The 20,935-nt window shown below is 39.5% G+C and overlaps 1 protein-coding gene across 1 annotated transcript in view; it reads right to left on the reverse strand.

The window, feature by feature from the left end:
• LOC126188746 (uncharacterized) overlaps positions 1-20,935 on the reverse strand; it is a 156,196-nt gene that overhangs the window by 60,675 nt on the left and 74,586 nt on the right. The window lies entirely within an intron of this gene.

A 20,935-nucleotide genomic window follows, 5' to 3' on the forward strand; every position in this document is an offset into this window, starting at 1 on the left:
GAATCTTTGACAGTGAGCCTAGGAGTGGTACACAAACAATGAACCCGCTCTGCAGGAGTTCTGAAACGGTTCGCGTTATTCTTCTCCAGGCGCCATTGCATACAGGGTGTTACAAACAGGTACGGCCAAACTTTCAGGAAACATTCCTCACACACAAAGAAAGAAAATATGTTATGTGCACATGTGTCCGGAAACGCTTACTTTCCATGTTAGAGCTCATTTTATTACTTCTCTTCAAATCACATTAATCATGGAATGGAAACACACAGCAACAGAACGTGCCAGCGTGACTTCAAACACTTTGTTACAGGAAATGTTCAAAATGTCCTCCGTTAGCGAGGATACATGCCTCCACCCTCCGTCGCATGGAATCCCTGATGCGCTGATGCAGCCCTGGAGAATGGCGTATTGTATCACAGCCGTCCACAATACTAGCACGAAGAGTCTATACATTTGGTAGCGGGGTTGCGTAGACAAGATCTTTTAAATGCCCCCATAAATCAAAGTCAAGAGGGTTGAGGTCAGGAGAGCGTGGAGGCCATGAAATTGGTCCGCCTCTACCAATCCATCGGTCACCGAATCTGTTGTTGAGAAGCGTACGAACACTGCGACTGAAATGTGCAGGAGCTCCATCGTGCATGAACCACATGTTGTGCCGTACTTGTAAAGGCACATGTTCCAGCAGCACAGGTAGAGTATCCCGTATAAAATCATGATAACGTGTTCCATTGAGCGTAGGTGGAAGAACATGGGGTCCAATCAAGACATCACCAACAATGCCTGCCAAAACGTTCACAGAAAATCTGTGTTGATGACGTGATTGCACAATTGGTGCGGATTCTCGTCAGCCCACACATGTTGATTGTGAAAATTTACAATTTGATCACGTTTGAATGAAGCCTCACCCGTAAAGAGAACATTTGCACTGAAATGAGGATTAACACATTGTTGGATGAATCACTCGCAGAAGTGTACCCGTGGAGGCCAATCAGCTGCTGATAGTGCCTGCACACGCTGTACATGGTACGGAAACAACTGGTTCTCTCGTAGCACTATCCATACAGTGACGTGGTCAACGTTACCTTGTACAGCAGCAACTTCTCTGGCGCTGACATTAGGGTTATCGTCAACTGCACGAAGACTTGCCGCGTCCATTGCAGGTTTCCTCGTCGTTCAAGGTCTTCCCCAGTCGCGAGTCATAGGCTGGAATGTTCCGTGCTCCCTAAGACGCCGATCAATTGCTTCGAACGTCTTCCTGTCGGGGCACCTTCGTTCTGGAAATCTGTCTCGATACAAACGTACCGCACCACGGCTATTGCCCCGTGCTAATCCATATATCAAATGGGCATCTGCCAACCCCGCATTTGGAAACATTGCACTGACTGCAAAACCACGTTCGTGATGAACACCTGTTAATGCTACATACTGATGTGCTTGATGCTAGTACTGTAGAGCAATGAGTCGCATGTCAACACAAGCGCCGAAGTCAACATTACCTTCCTTCAATTGGGCCAACTGGCGGTAAATCGAGGAAGTACAGTACATACTGACGAAACTAAAATGAGCTCTAACATGGAAATTAAGCGTTTCCCGACACATGTCCACATAACATTTTTTCTTTATTTGTGTGTGAGGAATGTTTCCTGAAAGTTTGGCCGTACCTTTTTGTAACACCCTGTATATTAACACTTTGCCGTCCGCACGTCTCGTACAAATTTATTCACTTGACGCCGGCAGCGCTAATTCGAATTACTCGGCTTGTCGCCGGCCGCTTGTCACCTTTTCTCTGATGACAAGCTTCAAACACATTGACTTTTGCGAGCTTTAATTTTTCCGGAAACTCTCTATTTTGTCGTATCGTTCCACAGACTCGAATTTTCTTTTCAAGTAAATTCTTTGCAAGTTCTACACTGTTATCATAATTATCCATGTAGAGGTGGTGCCACTTTCCATAAGAAGGTGTCAATAGTTCCATCAGTGCTTTTGCTAAAAGTTGTCTAGCCCCGGAATATATCATGAATGAGGAAATGTATCCCGTACTCGAATCACACAGCATCCGAATGAGTATGCCATATTACGTAATTTTCGACGCAGTGTAAACTTTAAAATTTAACTATCCACGTCACAGTATCATTCCTTCATCAGTTCAGATGTTTTGAGTTAGATTAAATGTTTCTTTAAACTTTTTGGAAAATTAATCAATTACGATTTGCACTTTGAAAAGCCGGTCGGCGTTATCCGGTTTATTGTTGCTGTCGGAAAAATGTAAAAATGATCATATTTATCTGAATCGGTTGCGGGACATCGTTTTCCGAAATATCAGTGTGTCTGTCAACGGATTCGATGACCAGTAATCATCGATCCTTGCTTTTTTTTACAATTCCCATAAGGATAGCAAGCCCAAACCATTTTCTAAGTTCGGGTCCCGTAACGTCGACAAATTTGGCAGTTTTTAATCCAGTTTCCATCTATTGCTATTATGACTGTAACACTTGTTGGTTTCGTTGGTAATATATTCAAGTAGATCGTTCCCAATATATAATTCTACGATATACACGACGCTCTGTGTATCTTTGGAAAATATGTGTCGACCCGGAGATCGTTCCAATTTATTATTGGTCCTCAGTAAATCATAGTCTGTCTTCTCCGTCCGATTCACCCGAATCAGTTGGCAACCGTAGCGTTCGTCGAATTCTTGCTGGACGTATTTCACTATCTTCAGACGATTCTGCTTCACTTTCATTATTTTGATATCCAGTGTCTTCTTCCCAATCGGACAAGTCCTCCGGAACGTCAGACGAGACGTCCGCGCATTCATCGTAAATAATCGTATCGTCTCTTTCGTGTGCTATGATGAAAGTGCACAAGTACTTATAAAAACAAAAAATTGCTGACGTGTGTAGCTTATTGTTACCTAAACAAAACGCCAACAGAATGAAAGAGATACTAAAGTGCTGTCACCGGCCAACGCGCGGTGCAATGCTCACGACAGTACTGTGGTGTCGCCGGCCGTTGACCGCTATTTCGCGCACGACACCACTGTGGTGTCGCCGGAAGGCACAGTGTTAATATCAGTTTCTATTTAAGGAGTGCTTCTGATGTATCTGATGTCGCCGGCCGTTGACCGCTATTTCGCGCACGACACCACTGTGGTGTCGCCGGAAGGCACAGTGTTAATATCAGTTTCTATTTAAGGAGTGCTTCTGATTATCTGAAGCCAGCTTCATCCAATTTGTTCAAGAGGTGTCTGCATTGGGTTCGGTTATTTCATTTTACGAATTACACATACTTCAAGAATTAATTAATCTAGTACAGGCTGCAGCATGACCCGCCCGGACAGCCGTGCGTGTCAGAGCGCCCCTTCCGGTACGGAGGTGCACCGGCCCCAGGTGAAGTCCGTCTGGTGGATTGAAGACGAGGGTCAGTGTGCCGGCCACACTGGATGGGACTTTTAGGTGGATTCTTGCATCCGACTAGGTAAATACTGGGCTCGTATCCAAGTCCCATGTCAGTGATACGATTCGCAATCACTTTAACACGACTCGCAGACATAAAAAATATCATATCTCAAAAGTAACAGTGTGGTGCTATGTGTGGTGTCTCCAAGGTAGCGATTATTGGACTTCTTTCCACATATGGAAAGGCATTGGGTTAGCATGCGAGAAATGTGGTTCTAAGAGCTGAAACGACGAGAACCTCCTTGTTGGAAATTATTCAACAAACGTTTACTGGACACCGCATTTCACGATTCGGCGGTGATGGCCCGCACAAAATTCCTGTCTATCCATTTGTGACTTCTTTTTGTGGTGGCACCTAAAATCAAAACCCCGTATAATCGATGACGTGGGAACCTCCACTTTGTCAAGAAACTATAAGAAGCTATGTCGTATAAAATGTTGGAGAAAGCCGTCCAGAGCTTTGAGGAGAGGCTCTGGACTTGCTTCGTGCAAGAGAGGCGACACCATAATGACGTTTTCACAACCTAATTGATGTATGAATATTTCAAAAAGGCAATAAAAATGTTATTGTTTAATGTAAAACGTTATTTCCTGTAAATGTAACTGCATAAGCTGTTCAGTGGTAGGAAACGTGTGTTTCCTCTGCCCCACCCTGTACACTCGTGAATAGATTTCTATTGCATCACATACTTAGTTGCTTGTTCCATAGTTGATACATTACACGTTATGTTGCGAAGCATGCCAAAAGAAAAAGAAACATAGCGAAAAGAAGAACAGTACCACTTTTCTCTCACCTGGCTATTATTGGGCGTATAAGTTCGTAGCGTTTTTCCATAAGTTTAATATACACACCAGATAAACGTAACAGAGAGTTTAGTCGTCAATAATACATTCTCATTCACTATTTACAACAGTCTCTAATGCTGGGGTAAATTTTCGATTCTGCGACTGTAGAAATCACTTGGTCTAAAGCGAAGAACTTGTCGATTCATTTTCGGAGCGCATTTTCATCCGGAAATGGAATTCCTTGAAGGTTGTTCCACAGAGAGCGGATAAGGTAAAAAATCTGATGGCATAAGATCAAGTGGGTAAGATGGATGTGGAATGACTGACCAACCCAACTCCTGTATAGTGTTTTCTGTCAGGCTAGCAGAATGCGGGCGCGCGTTATCGTGGAGTAGCAACACTTCATGTAGCCTTCCAGGTCGTTCTTGTTGGATTGCGGCTGCAAAACGTCTCAGTTGTTGACAATAAATTTCAGCAGTGATGGTTACACCTCGGGGAAGCAATTCGCAGTGCACCACACCGTCGACGTTCCACCAGGTGCATAACATTATCGTTTGTGGACGTACACACGTCTTTGTACGGGGAGTTCTTGCTTTCTTTGGGGTCAACCACTCATTTCTTCTCCGTACGTTGGCATAAAGACACCATAACTCGTTGCCGGTAACGATACAGGATAGGAAAGGTCGGTTTTGTTCGAGAGACAATTGATGACGAGCGAGCAGAGATGCACATATGACAGCCCGCAGATTTTTTGTGATTTTCACCTAGAGCATTCGGTACCCACAGACCCGATTTTTGAACCGCCCCCATTGCATGCAAATGTCGCACGATGGTGGAATAACAGTTCACCACATCTTCCATCTCTCGAGTACACTGATGTAGATCATTGTGCTCTAATGCGTTTAAACGATCTTCATCAAACACCTAAAGTCTTCTTGAACGTGTAGAGTAACTAAGGTCAAAACGATCCTCCATAAAAGGACAAAATCATTTTCTTGCCCTTCCAATAGCATTATTCCCATGTACGGCACAAGTGTTTCCGGCGGCCTTCGCTGCTGTTACCCCTGTATTGCATTCAGACAAAAGAATGTGTCGAAAACGTTTCGATTTCTCCGCTTGTTGCTCCATTTTCTAGCGTCAACAGCTCCCCTTACTGTCTCCAAATGACAAAATGATAGCACCCAATCTCAGATAGCAACAGTGAACTGAAAATAAGAAATGACAATCGGTAAATAAACCCATAGCAACCGGAGAAACAATAACGGACGAACTTGTATACCAACATAATAATATCTGGGCCAGACAAAATTTGAAATGATACAGTAGAGCCGGCCGGTTTGGCTGAGCGGTTCTAGGCGCTTCAGTCTGGAACCGCGTGACAGCTACCGTCGCAGGTTCGAATCCTGCCTCGGGCTTGGTGTGTGTGATGTCCTTAGGTTAGTTAGGTTTAAGTAGTTCAGTGTTCTAGGGGATTATTGACATCAGATGTTAAGTCCCATAGTGCTCAGAGCCATTTGAACCATTTGATACACTAGAACTTTTACATCAGAATTTTCCAGAGTGCTTCACGCTTAGATTGGGAAAGACAAGGCAACCATTACGCTCAGCCCATACAAAGAAAGAGCCTTTTATAAAGCCACACAAATTCGGATCACCCATTCTGACAGCTGATCAAATTACACAGCGGTTGAGTGTAAACACAGGTCGATTACGAGTATACTAAGCACATACACAAGCGTAATATACAAGTCAGTCCCAGCGGTTCAATTACGCGTCGAGTACAGAAACTATCATTGTATTTGGAAAGAGTAGGCGTATCAGACAGCGATATCAGGATCAATATGTGATTACCATAAATCACTTATCAAAATCCTCAGTAAGGCGGTGGCCATTGGCAAAAGCGCGTTTACGTAAAAATTTTGTGCCTGGTCCAAGCGGTCACAGAGGAAGATGTTTCTCTTTGGCTCTTCCGGTTGTTGTAATTGGAAAGGAGAAACCTAGAGCTAGAATGTCTTCTCCCCCGCCATAAAGATTTAGGCAGGTAAGTGCAGCTACCCTGTAAGGTTGTCACCAAGGACTGATTTTCTGGCCGTCGAGACACACTGCCCAGGGCTATAAAATATGCTGGAGACACTATTCTACCTCACTCACTCTGCTCACGCGCACAGTTTACTAACTGAGATTTTCGTAGAAACTTCTCCACAAAGGTGGAATGGTCTTAACGACCGTTTCGTCCAGCACTTAAAAAAAAGAATACGAATTATTCAACTAATACGAAATCCAATCACAAATTCACGTGGAATGGAAACTAACGAATCCAACAATCGCGATCACAGGTCGACTGGGTGCATATTTAGTGAGATGAAGAACTTAATGTCCAAACTTTTCCTGTAACATAAATTTTTGCTCGGTATTCTGCATCGCCGATGTGTCGCGTTAGTACAAGACCATCGGATAGAAAGGTCAAAAGGAAATGGTAACCACCAAGTATATTGTTTAAAAAAACGTTCCAAGATGGCGTGCATGGCTGAAGAAAAAAAGAGCCATTTAGTTTAAATTTACTTCGTGGCGAGGGTGGTCTCGAGGAAGACCTTTTCCCTCGACGTGCTCGAGTAGCGCCACTTTAGAATGGCCAAACTAAGAGGCTGGAATTCGCCCCCGCCCCAACGAACATTGAGCTGTTGGAGGTCAGTACAGCCTCCCCTTTAAGGTTGGCTGCAGGTACTGTTTTTTACCGGTGGAAACAACCAACCCCTAGGCAGTAAACCCAACGGAGACATATCCAACAATCCAACAGCTACCTTTGACGCAGGTCCTCGTTTGGTTTTGGATTATTCGTGGAAATTGCTGCCCACGTCTGCCGCTTTATTAGCAGCCTGTTGCGACCTCCATTACCATGGAATCTGATGTCCATTACGTTTTCACTGCAGTAATCGGGTCGCTTCGTGAGCTAATTAAATTCTAACGTGGCCAAAATTGTTGGCGCTCGTGTGGTGGATGCTTCCAAGAGAAAGGTAGTCGAAGTGTTTGGAGTTTCATGAGATGCCGTATGGAAGCGAGACTGTGTGACGTGGACTGGGCGATTTTTAGGTTAGAGGGTCTCGGGGAAACACAAAAAGTGTGCAGTTCGAACACAGAAAGAACGTAGATCTAGGAACCATCGGTATAACAGTTGTAAACTGTCGTAGCTCTTTGGGAAAGTACCAGAGCTCCGAGCGCTGGTAGAGAGCATTGATAGTGTTATAGGCACTGAAAGCTGTCTGAAAAAGAGGTAAGTTGAGCCAAAATTTTTACTAAGGACCTAACGGTGTTCTGAAGGCATGGGCAAAACACAGTTGGTGGTGGCATGTTTGTTGCTGTTGGAAGTAGTTTATCTTGTAGGGAAATTGAAGTAGGTAGTTCCTGTGAGTAAGTATGGGTATAAGTGATTCTTGGCAACCGGAATGAAATAGTAATTGAATCCTTTTGAAGACCTTCCATCTCAGATTATACAATTGCTGAAAGGTTCAAAGAAAACTTGAGTCTGATTTCAAACACGTCCGGACTCATACAACTATAGTTGGTGATGACTTCAGTTTATCCTCGATATGCTGACGAAAATACAAGTTTAAATCAGGAGGTACGCATAAAGCATCATCCGAAAATGTGTTAAAGGCATTCTCTGAAAATTATATGGAGTCGTTAGATCATGAGCCCGCTCGAATAGTGAACGGTTGTGAGACCACGTTTGACCCCTTAGCAACAAATAATCCTGAGCTAATAATGGTTGCGACATTCAATCCCTTAACATCAAACTCCTCAAAAAATAAACGAAAAATATATATATTCAACAATGTGAATAAAAATTTGCTTGACGCTTTCTAGAGACAATCTACATTCCTTCCAAATTAACAATGCAACTGTAGGTCAGATGTGGATTCAATTCAGAGAGATAGTACAGACAGCAGTTGATAGATTCATACCAAATAAATTAACAAACGACGGAGGTGATCCTCCTTGCTACACAAAACAGTTTAGAACACTACTGCAGTAACAACGAAAAAAAGCATGCCAAATTTAAACGAACGCAAAATCCCAAAGACTGGCGATCTTTTACAGAAGCTCGAAATATGGCGCGGACTTCAATGCGAGATGCTTATAATAGCTTCCACAACGAAATTTTGTCTCGAAACCTGACAGAAAATCCAAAGACATTCTGGTCGTATGTAAAGTATGCTAGCGGCGAGACACAATCAATGCCTTCTCTGCGCGATAGCGGTGGAAATACTATCGATGACACTGCTGCTGAAGCAGCCACTAAACACAGCCTCCCGATATTTCTTCACCAAAAACGACGTAAATATTTCAGAATTCGAAGCCAAGACGGCTGCCAACATGAATAATATAGCAGTAGATATCTCCGATGTAGTGGAGAAACTTAAATCACTTAAGAAGAGCAAGTCTTCCGATCCAGATTGTATACCAATTAGGTTCCTTTGAGAGTATGCTGATGCAATAGCTCCATACTTAACAATTATATATCACCATTCGCACGATGAAAAAGAAGAACCGCGCGACTGCTACGGTCGCAGGTTCGAATCCTGCCTCGGGCATGGATGCGTATGACGTCCTTAGGTTAGTTAGGTTTAAGTAGTTCTAAGTTCTGGGGGACTGATGACCTCAGATGTTAAATCCCATAGTGCTCAGAGCAATCTGAACCATTTGAACCAAATGTACTCTACACGTTTGCCAATTTCAGTTAACGAAGCGAAAGCGGACTGCCAAAAGAACATTGCTACAAACTCCAAAGACTCCTTTTACATTTCAGGAAAATGCTCTCCCACACAACAGTTTCACGGATAAACAGTTACAAAAATTGTCATCAGTGGGATTTGAACGCAGGACCTCACCCTCTACCAACTCACCCACGCGAGAGCTACAACGAAAATATTCACATATACGCTTTTTCTGTCCTCCGTCCTTCTGGCGTCACTTTCAGTTACGGTTTACGCATGTTCTGGTGGACGACAGCACACAGTACAAACTAAATTGAAGTTTTGGTTGATAATCTATCGACATAAAATGTTTGGTACCGATCTGAGTGTCTGGCACCTGGATGTTTAGGTGTAAGACACCGACATAGCAGAAAGGCGGGGCCTCCATGCCGCTGATGGCCTGATAAATTCACGCTGGGGCCATGGTTCTGTTAAGACGTGTGTGGAAGAAACCAACAGTACGGGTCAAGCTCGTAGAAATATTCCTCGGTTTCAGCTAGAGTCATTGTAGTCAGCTGCCAGTCAGCTACCGGGTGGGATCTATGATACTTCCTAGTCTTCGCATCAACCAATCTATGAGTTTTCATGGTTCTAAAACTCTTCTCTTCTGGACTTTGTCACTGTCCAAGGCGTCGCTGCTCTTCGTGGCGAGTGTAATGTTATGGATTTACGAGGAGGACAAAGCAAATGCCATAACCCGATTTCCCAGAAACTTTCCTCAGTGGATCTGGAGCGAAGATAAGTGAACACGTGTCTCGGCTTAGCTATAGATACTCGACCGTTTCTGAGAAAATGACCGTCAAAGTTTTTGATGTAAGCTAGATGCCTTTTAGCTGTCTACGAGCTCAGCTGAACTAGTAGCGTATGGGTACCATCATCTTTTCTCACTGTTTTAGTCCCGTGACTGAAACCCGACTATTGTTTTTATGTTTCTCATCAGGTTAAGGGAAACAAGGGCGTTATGTTAATCGTGAAATTACAGATAGACTTCACAATAAGAGTCATACCTTTATTATATAGTATATGTCTGTATGGTATTTGTGTATAACCTTTTTAAATTTTGTATTGTTATATTTCAGTCTTTTATAAATTCTTAGTTCTTATACTTTATTCTTATGTTTATTCCTCAGCAAGATTTGGTGCAGTTCTTAGATGATACCGATCATAGAAAGATTCATTCGAAACATAGTAACCCCGAACACCACGAGAATTGCACAAAGTCAGATTTCTCACTTGGGAAAGAAAAGTCGTTACAATTGCTGAAGATTTCACGCGTTGGCAAAACGGGTGGGATGGCAAAAACGGACAGCAAAAATGAATACAAAAAATAAACAGCAAGAATGGATAGAAAATTTGACCACACTAGAATTTAGAACATGAAAAATGAACAGAAAAGAAAGACAGGAAAAACGGACTTCTCGGGGCAAACGATGACAAACAATGGGCAAAGGAAGGCAAAATAAAGTGAGAACTTTAAAAAACATGGTCCTTAAAAGTTAAAATATTAAAAATTTTCACCCATCGTTTGCCTCCGAGATGCCAATTTTTCGTGTCCATTTTCTTTTTTCTTTCTTTTGCTCTTCATTTTTATGTCCCAAATTCTAGTGCACTCAAATGTTATAAATGCTGTCCATTTTTGTCCCTATTTTTGCTGTCCATTGTTGCTATCTGATTAGCACAGTTACAGAAAATATAGAAAAAATTATGAAGAAGTGATGGGAAATGATATGTATACAATTATCACTTAGTAACACATAAAAATTAAATCCTTCTTTTGTAAAGTCTACCACTGTTATAGTCTTGTACAGCTTCCTCTCGACCAAGTTCATCCTTAAAATATTCATCATTATCTGTTTCGCTTTCCTCACTAGAATTTCAATCATTTTCTTCTAAGTAACATTCGTTTATTGCCTTAAGAATCTTCTCTCGATATTTCTCTCTATTAAATTTGTTTAAATATTTTAATTCTATGAATGCATCTTTTGCTTTATCATAAACAGTAGTTTTTGCACCATTTGTGAGTAAAATTTCATCTAAGAACTCTACTTGGTATTGTTCGACTATTAAACTATTTAATTTTTCTTCTGTATATTTGAAATGCATTCTATTCTTCTAAAATAGATCTAAAATTTTTATGTTTTTATCTTCTTCCATAACTACAAATTTTAGTATAAGTAATTTTAATTAGATTCAATGGAAAAACTAATTATTCCTAAAGATATTGCACCTTATGAGACAGCGGTAAGTATTTATATAACCATGGAAACCATAGAAAGGAATTGGTCTCTTCTTATTTAGGGTCTAATGCTTTCCTTATTTATTTTGCAGAATATGAAAATTTAATCTGTCCTTGTTATGTTTTTGGAGATTATTTTACTCATAAAAATATAGCAAGTTCAGCTGATCTTCACAAAAAATGTCCCAAAATAATATTACATTTTTTAAAGAGAGCAATATAGTTACTTCAGAAAAACTCAAAACAATTAAAATAGATATAATTTCAGACATATGCAAGTAACAATTAAACAACAAATGAAAGTCTTTCTTTGGGCTTATTTAGTATTGTTTTAATTCCATCTAGTTTGATCTTAATGTTGTAATTTAGATCAATTTTTTTATTCAAATCTCCTCCTGAAGCCAATAATTCGAACAGAAACAATCCGGTATATTTTCTAATTTAAAAATATATTTGTCTTTCCTGCAATAATTTTCAGTGGCAATATGGGAAATAATTAGATCTAGTATTTCTTGCAGATCTTCCAGTTGTTTACAGTTTTTTATTTTTATGTTTCCTAGTATTTGTCCCATTTTTATATTTTCCATCCTTTCTTCATGTTGTTCCTTATACTATAAATTCTCTTTGTTTACGAAAATAGTTACTGCTTTTAAGTAAGCTATTCTGGGGAAAGAATTTCCATTATAAGTAGAAAAACAGTGTGTTTTATTTCCAAAAGTGGTTTTTCTTTAGGATAATAAAAAAATTCTAATTCTTGTCGAAGACTACTGTCTGGATTACAAATAAATCCTTCATTTTTAAGAACATTTCTGTTTTTCTTTGTATATACTAATTTAATTTTATTGGGACCTTTAACAATATTTACAGTTTTTTCCTCATTTTGTTGCCCCAAAACACATATGTATACTTGTTTTTATCATTTACTACAAAAACATAAATTTTATTTACTCCACTTGCTGTAAAATCTATACACTACCGCTTAAAATATCTTTTACTTCTTCTTCCCTTTCTCTTATTTTTTGTTCCTTCTCCCAAATATTTTTGTGTTCTCCCTTTAAACACTGTGTATTATCATAACATTCTAGTTTTCTTTCTTATATGCATAAGTACTCTAATTATCATACTTGTTTTTTAGTAGGTACTAATTATGCCATATTAACTGGTGTAATATCTGTAGTGGGATATGGAAAGCATTTGTTGGTAATGTTTATTCCTTTTTCTAGGTACAAATGTAGTAAAATTAGTTGTTTTTATTAATTGCAGTTCTTTGATGTTTATTTGTTTAGATATTATAGAAAACAAATTATTGGATTTAGGAAAATATGTGTCTCCAGATTTTATATAGCTTGTTTGTTTTATAGAAATTACACTCTCCATCTCTTCAAAGATTTATATGTAATAAATAGGTAAGTGATTAAAACTAAATACAGGTAAAACATATTACTTTTTCTATTTCATCTTTGTCACCCAATCCAATTTTTATTTATATTCCAGTTAAATTTTTATGGTTTTGTTACCTCAATATAAATTCTGCAATAAATATTTGTATGTAAGATAGCAACTGTTCTGTAATGATTCTGTTCATTTTTGCCACATTTTAGCTACTGGAACAGATTAAAAAGAAGCATAGCCAAACTTTTTGCTGTTATTTGTTGTTAATTCAAAACAATCTGTTAATGGTTCGAATTCCTGTTCTTTTTGCAATTCTGGATTAATATAATTATAAATTGTTGCTTCAACTCTATTTTCTTTAGCTAATGTAAAAGCAAATGTTCTTTTAATCTTCTGTCAGGACAATTTAAAAAAATCTATAATATAGTTGACAAGCTGTTTATTAACTCCTGGACTTCGTAATAGACAAATATATATATTGTATATTTGTACTCCAGAATTGAAATTTATTCATGTTAAACAGTTTTTTTCTACAGAATTATTGTTGTTAACAATTGCATTACTTTCTCCTTGCAGACAATAGTTAAAATTTTCTGTTAAATATTCACACATTTCTTCTTTGTTAAAAATTTCTGTAAAATCATGTCTTATGCCTAAATCTAGTAAATAATAATGCTCTTCATGAAGTTGAAAAATTTCTGGTAACTCTCTTAAAAGTGTATCAATCTTAGCACCTATTAATACTACCTTGTAAGAAATAATAATTGGATTAGTATATTACTTTTTATTACATGAGTACCTACATTAATAGCTTGTTTGCCTCCTTTACATGTTCATGTATTCATATGTAGGAAGAGGTAATGTAGATATTAATCTTGAGGTTGAAGCTCTTTTTTCTGTTTTTGTTTTAATATTAACATCCATTTTTGGGTGCAGTCCACCTTTAGCAACACACAATTTGTTTTTTGTCCCAGACATGTTTCACTGCTTTCTATTTTTAGTTTATTAGATTTTAGATTAGGTTTTAGATTAAATTATCAGATTATTTTTGTGATTATTAGATAATACCAACCTATAGAACTCCCCCCTCCCCACGTGCATACACAGACCCACACATACACACACACACACACACACACACACACACATAAAACTAAAAATAAATACATAAATATATATAATTATAATAATAATGATAAATGCTCAAATCTACTCTCCACCCCCCTCTCTCTCTCTCTCTCTCTTTCCACAATTGCACGCATGCACACACACACGCACACACACACACACACACACACACACACACACACAAACACACACACACACACACACATCTGGGAAACTCAAGAGAACCACCAATGACATCTTCTAATGTTCCACTGTCCGCCGTCTTGTTTTCACACCTTCAACTATTCCACTATCCGCCACCTTGTTATCACAACTGGTCAACAGTGACAGTAACAGTGACAGTGGCATCTCAATACAGAGAACTTGACAATGAAGGAGATGTCAAAAAAAGAAACTATAACTGAAACATAATGTAAATACACACACACACACACACACACACACACACACACAACCTTTCACATAAATTATTGATCTCAGGCATAGCTATAACAGTTTAAAAATCGTAATTTTTGCATAAATATTTTGCCTACATTGAGCTGTATATATTTGCAGGTGACAAACTGTAAAGAAAAAGAGAGTGTAAAAATGTAATACAGCAGGAAAACGACACCATGTGTAAGAAGGTATGAAACACAATTTTATGTGCTCTTCAAAAACCTATAATTATGATTTAGAAACTAATATTTATATATATTTAAACAGTAAAATAAATACCGTATGTTTAACAGCTATAATAATAAAAAAGACCACTGAAGATACTGCAACTGCAGTGAAACATGTCTGGGACAAAAAACAAAACTGTGTTTTGCTAAAGGCGGACACCACCAAAAAACATATGTTAATTGTGGTAACTTAGCTTTAAAAGCATATTTCACTCAACAAAATTTAGAAAGTAGTCCTCATAAATTAAATGCTCCACATATTTCTTTCTTAACTACAAATTGTTTTCTACCTGCATCTTTGTTAGAATGCATTAAATGTGTAATTTTAACCAGCATAATACTATAGCAGAAAGGTTCTGTACCTTGCTTAAATTCTTCCAATTTTTTTCCTCATTTTGTGTAGATGATGTCTCCTATATTTGTAATAAGAGCATTATTATTTAAATTTTCTGTAATTAGCCATAAATCAAATCTCTCACTAGTTGGTTTTGTGTTATTGCTAAGTTTTCTGCTATTGAATATTTTTAATTTGTAGTACATATTTTATTCATAGAACAAATTTTATTTAATGCTTGCATATATATAGAGAAAAATTTTTAATAGATTTGTGTAAAAGTAGGTAGAATTAGAGATGCAAAACTATTACGTAAAAACATAGAATAAATTGCTTTCAAAATCAGCTGAGTCAGGGCAGCTGAAAGTAAAGTGAAGTGATTTTCTTATTTATTTGAAATTCAGTATAACTTATGAATGAATTTATCAGACTTTTATTGTATTCTCTGTTTTATAAATCTCTACATTTAGATTTTTTGGCTATTGAGTGAGAAATCTTTATACCATATGGCATAAAAGCTTTAATGTATTTTTTAATATTTTTGGTAAATTATTTATTGGTAAATTATAGTCTTCAAGTTGATAATTAGCTTCTTTTTTTACAGTCATGAGAAAGAGAGGATTTGAATTTCCTATTTTTTCCATATTTCGTATCAGTTTCTTCATAGCTATCACATCTCCTTTTGTATTCTTCATCTCCATAAATTCCTTTTAACACATTGATACCAAGGATAATGTCCATATTTCTCAAATGTTCTATAATTATATATGGTTCAAAATAAGCTTTGCAAATGTCACATTTAACCTTGTTCTCTCTTGGTTTATTATTTCTTTCAACAAAAACGTTAAATCTAAATTTGACTCAGACCTAAGGGAACAATTGTATTAGATTTTTAAAAACCTCACATTTTATTGGAATTTTTTTAAAAAATTATGCCTATATACTCAAATCCAATTTTTTCATGCATGAGATATTTTTGTTTTTTTAATTTCAATTAAAATACATAGTTCTTTTGATTTTTTAATCATTATATTTGGTCAAATTTACTGAATAAATTAGCTTGGAATTGCCAGAAGAGGTGGCGGGGGGTGAGGGTTTGGGGAATTGCCTGTAACCTCAGGCCTGGAGCAGGTCTGGGGGAGCATCGGCAACCCGTCTACACATAGCCAGTGTTGTAAGTGTGACTGACGGAGGAATATTGTCTGTTATTTTTTAGAATTTGCTTTAAGTCATCTGATGTAAGAGAGGTCATTTATATTATTCTTCTTACCTTACTTAGATGCCGATCTTCAGTCTTCTGGCCTACAAATTGTTATTTCTTTGCCGGCCAGAGTTGCCAAGCAGTTCTAGGCGCTACAGTCTGGAGCCGTGTGACCGCTACTGTCGCAGGTTCGAATGCTGCCTCGGGCATGGATGTGTGTGATGTCCTTAGGTTAGTTAGGTTTAAGTAGTTCTAAGTTCTAGGGGACTGATGACCTCAGAAGTTAAGTCCCATTGTGCTCAGAGCCATTTGAACCATTTTTTGTTATTTCTTTTAGTCTGATAGTTTCTTCTGTGGATCACTAATGATAAAATGTGATCTGGCCGGGAGAAGTGGCTGCACTAAACGTAAGAAGTGCCCAGGATGTTTAAACCAATAAGAGTTACTTATTCCCAATAAAATCTCATAATACAACAGATGAAACTGACTTCTAATTAAACACTTTTCTATACAAAGCTATCCTCTGCCATTCTATCCCTCTGTTACACTTTTGGATTTAAAAAGTTTTATTATTTAAAGCTGTCTCTGTTCTGCAATATTTGACCTAATACTAAGCCACCTGACATTCTTTCAGATGCTAGGGCGCGAAGACGCCAAGAAAATATGCCTGGAAATCAGAATAATCAACCAAGAAACCTACTGCGGTGGCACTGGTCACATTACCGATTTAGGTACGGAAAATTGGCCAATACGTAAGGGTTCAGAAAAATGCATGTAGTTACTATATATTATTTCCTTTTCATTTAAAATGGTTCAAATGACTCTGAGCACTATGGGACTTAACATCTATGGTCATCAGTCCCCTAGAACTTAGAACTACTTAAACCTAACTAACCTAAGGACATCACACAACACCCAGTCATCACGAGGCAGAGAAAATCCCTGACCCCGCCGGGAATCGAACCCGGGAACCCGGGCGTGGAAGCGAAAACGCTACCGCACGACCAAGAGCTGCGGACTTTTCATTTAAAAATATTTGATCTGATACCATATAACATGTAGATACAAAACGTGTAAGTGGCAAGTTTCTATCAGTAAGCATAGCTTTCTGGCCACTCAGTTCCTCCTCCTCCCTCATCCCACCATTCGGCCTGACGTGTTACACTGCTATGTCCATATTGGCTCTCGAGCAACAAAATTTGACGCCATTGGTCTAAAGGAACTCAGACTAATTCCAATAGCAGATCTAGAAACTTAATCGCTAATGCTTTTCCTTCTTACTTCTGAATATTATTTTTAATTTCATATTTCGATTCCAACAACACTAAGCCATAGACTAGAATTTTCGGAAGGGGACCATCTACATCGATGAGCCAAAACATTATGACCACCTGTGTGTTAGTCCACCTTTGGAACGCAATACAGAAGTGACTCCTTGTGGCATGGGATAGGAAAGACGTTGGTACGTTTCTGGAGGTATGTGAAACGAGATGTGTACGCACAAGTCACGCAATTCCCGCAAATTACGGACCAATAGTCCGTGGGCGTACAGCTGGCGCTTGATAGCGTCCCAGACGTATTTCACCGGTATCAGATCAGCAAATCTGGTGATCAGACATCAACAGAACTCATTATGATGCTTCTTAAGCTGTTGCCCGATTCTGGCCTTGTGACGCGGAGATCTATCCTGCTGGCGATGCAGGTGGTTCGCAGTATTGCTCACGTAGACCACAGCTGTTATGATGTCTTTAGTTACTACCACAAGTTCCGTGGAACCCCAAGCGAACGTCCATCATAGCGTAACACTGCCTGCATCGGCCAGTGTCTGCGGTGCAACGCATGTTTAGAGCAGCTGCTCGCCTGGTTGATGGCGCATCGGACATAACCATGGATCTCGTGTGACAAGAAACGTGATTCATCCCATCAGGCGATCTTTCCCTTTGTTCTACGATCCAATCACGGCGACACAGTGCCCATTGCAATCTTAATTGCCGATTCCTTTGGGTCGTCTTCTGCAGAGCAGCATGTTCAGTAATGTGCGCTGTGCCTACACAAGCACTGAACTCTGTCATCACATCTTCCAAGGATCGCCAACTCTCTTATTTTACAGAGCGGGCCAGACTCCAACCTCCATCTTGTCGCATACATGTGGTTTCACTATCCGTCAAGCACTTTATGTTAATACTTACTTAGTTGTTTGGTGAATAAAGAATTTAAAAAAAAAAACTTACTATAGCAGTATGCCAACAGCAGACCTGCTTCGCCGTTTCCTAGATGCTCGTTCCCACACCTGAGCCGTAATCTGCCCTAAGTCTATCTGCTTATCTCAGTGGATTTCCCCATTACTGGCCCATATTGTTGTAGAATGATTCCCTATTCGTCTTTGCTCCGCTTGTACAGGGCGTTTCACACTTCATGTTACTTACTTTTAGAGGTTTTACAAAGGAAAGGCAATAATGACCCTACGGCTTATCTTAGAAGCTAGATTAACAAAAGGCAAACCTACGTTTCTAGCATTTGTAAACTTTGAGAAAGCTTTTGACAATGTTGACTGGAATACTCTCTTTGAAATTCTGAAGATGGCAGGGGTAAAATACAAGGAGCGAAAGGCTATTTACAATTTGTACAGAAACCAGACGGCAGTTATAAGAGTCGAGGGACAAGAAAGGGAAGCAGTCGTTGGCAAGGGAGTTAGACTGGATTGTAGCCTCTTCCCCCGTTATTCAATCTGTATATTGATCAAACAGTGAAGGAAACGAAAGAAAAATTCGGAGTAGGTGTTAAAATCCATGGAGAAGAAATTCAAACTTTGAGGTTCACCGATGACATTGTAATTCTGTCAGAGACAGCAAGGGACCTGGAAGAGCAGTTGAACGGAATGGACAGTATCTTGAAAGGAGGATATAAGATGAACATCAACAAAAACAAAACGAGGATAATGGAATGTAGTCGAATTAAACTGGGTGATGCAGTGGGAATTAGATTAGAAAATGAGACACTTAAAGTAGTAAAGGAGTTTTGCTATTTGTGGAGCAAAATAACTGGTGATGGTCGAAGTAGAGAGGTTATAAAATGTAGACTGGCAATGGCAAGAAAAGCGTTTCTGAAGAAGAGAAATTTGTTAACGTCGAGTATAGATTTAAGTGTCAGGAAGTCGTTTCTGAAAGTATTTGTATGGAGTGTAGTCGTGTATGGAAGTGAAACATGGATGATAAATAGTTTGGACAAGAAGAGAATAGAAGCTTTCGAAATGTGGTGCTACAGAAGAATGCTGAAGATTAGATGGGTAAATTACAAAACTAATGAGGAGGTACTGAATAGAATTGGAGAGCAGAGGAGTTTGTGGCACAACTTGACTAGAAGAAGGGATCGGTTGGTAGGACATGTTCTGAGGCATCAAGGGATCATCAATTTAATGTTGGAGGGCGGTGTGGAGGGTAAAAATCGCAGAGTGAGACCAAGAGATGAATACACTAAGCAAGTTCAGAAGGATGTAGGCTGCAGTACGTACTGGGGGATGAAGCAGCTTGCACGGGATAGAGTAGCATGGAGAGCTGCATCAAACCAGTCTCAGGACTGAAGACCACAACAACAACAAAAGAACCAATGTAGGGAAATGGTTCGTTTGCATGGTACAAGGAAAACAAGATGTAGAGATTTTACTTCTGTTTAGTTTGATATTACAACAGCTGTTGGATATGATGACCAGCAAGATTTGTGCTCACAGTGTATCTGCGCAGTTAAGGTCGCAGAAACTCCGTCCAACATGCATGGTGTATGGTCAATCATTCCAGCGGCAGCCGTGATCCGTGCAGTCGGATCTTCCTCCGACTGGACTGGGGTCTCGTAAAGTGGACTCTTCGTGTGACCCCACAAGAAAAAGGCCCAAGGGATTAAATCTGGGGATCTTGGTGGAAAAACATGTGATCCCACCTCGACTGATCCACCTGCGTCCTTAAACTGCATTCGGATGGTTTCGGACGCGAACTGCAAAATGTACTGCTGCGCCATTGTTCTGGAACCACAATTTGTGCCGAATGTCCAACGGCACATCTTCCAAAATTGCGCCAGCACTTGTTGCAAGAATATCAAGTACCTGGCACCCATTAGGTGGGGAGGAAGGACGTACGGCCAAATCACACGACCATCGCGGATACCTGCCCAGACATTGATGCCGAAGGTGTGCTGAAATTTTCGTGTGCACAAGGCTTTGAGGTTTCGTATGCAAGGAACTTGGGGTTTTCTTGATCCCAAATGTGGCTATTTCGAGCGTTCAAAACGGCTTTCCTGCTGAAACGCCCTTCGTCGGTGGACAATATTCTCCTTGGAAACCGAGGAAAATCCACACAACGATGTAAAAACCACGTACAGAAATTGATACGTGGTACAAAATCCGCCTGGAGCACGGTGTGTACCTTCTGAGGGTGATAAGGGTGGAGTTGCTGTTCATGCAGAACACGCGAGCCAGACGAGTCAGACACATGCAAGTCACATGCAGTGGCACGAGTGCTCGTCGGTGGGTTCTCTTTAACTTGATGAAGCATTTCCTTCTCATATGATATACCGTGCAGGACAAAATCCCGTCTGAGGCCTGCGATCATTTTTATGTTAATAACTGGCAACCAATGCTGTAAAATCGCAATAAAGTCCTGAGATGTTCAATTGACTCTTTTATTAGAACATGTTACGCTTTTCGGGATTACATCCATCTTCGGACATCTGTTACAAAATAATACAAAACATAAGGGAACAGCACACTCAACACATCTTAACGTTACAGAAAATGAGATCGGGTCATGCGAGTTACATACCACAAACTTCAGCTCCTTCCTAACCAACCAGGCGTACATCCTTGACTACTCAGAGAAAGTGTCCAACAACATACAACTATTAACTGCGACACAAGTAGTCTTGATGCATAGGGTATACTGACGCTAAACAAGTCAACTAGCAGCGAAGTGCTCCATGTGTTCACATACAA

The sequence above is a fragment of the Schistocerca cancellata genome, chromosome 5 (genome assembly GCF_023864275.1).
Source record: "Schistocerca cancellata isolate TAMUIC-IGC-003103 chromosome 5, iqSchCanc2.1, whole genome shotgun sequence".
Classification (NCBI taxonomy): domain Eukaryota; kingdom Metazoa; phylum Arthropoda; class Insecta; order Orthoptera; family Acrididae; genus Schistocerca; species Schistocerca cancellata.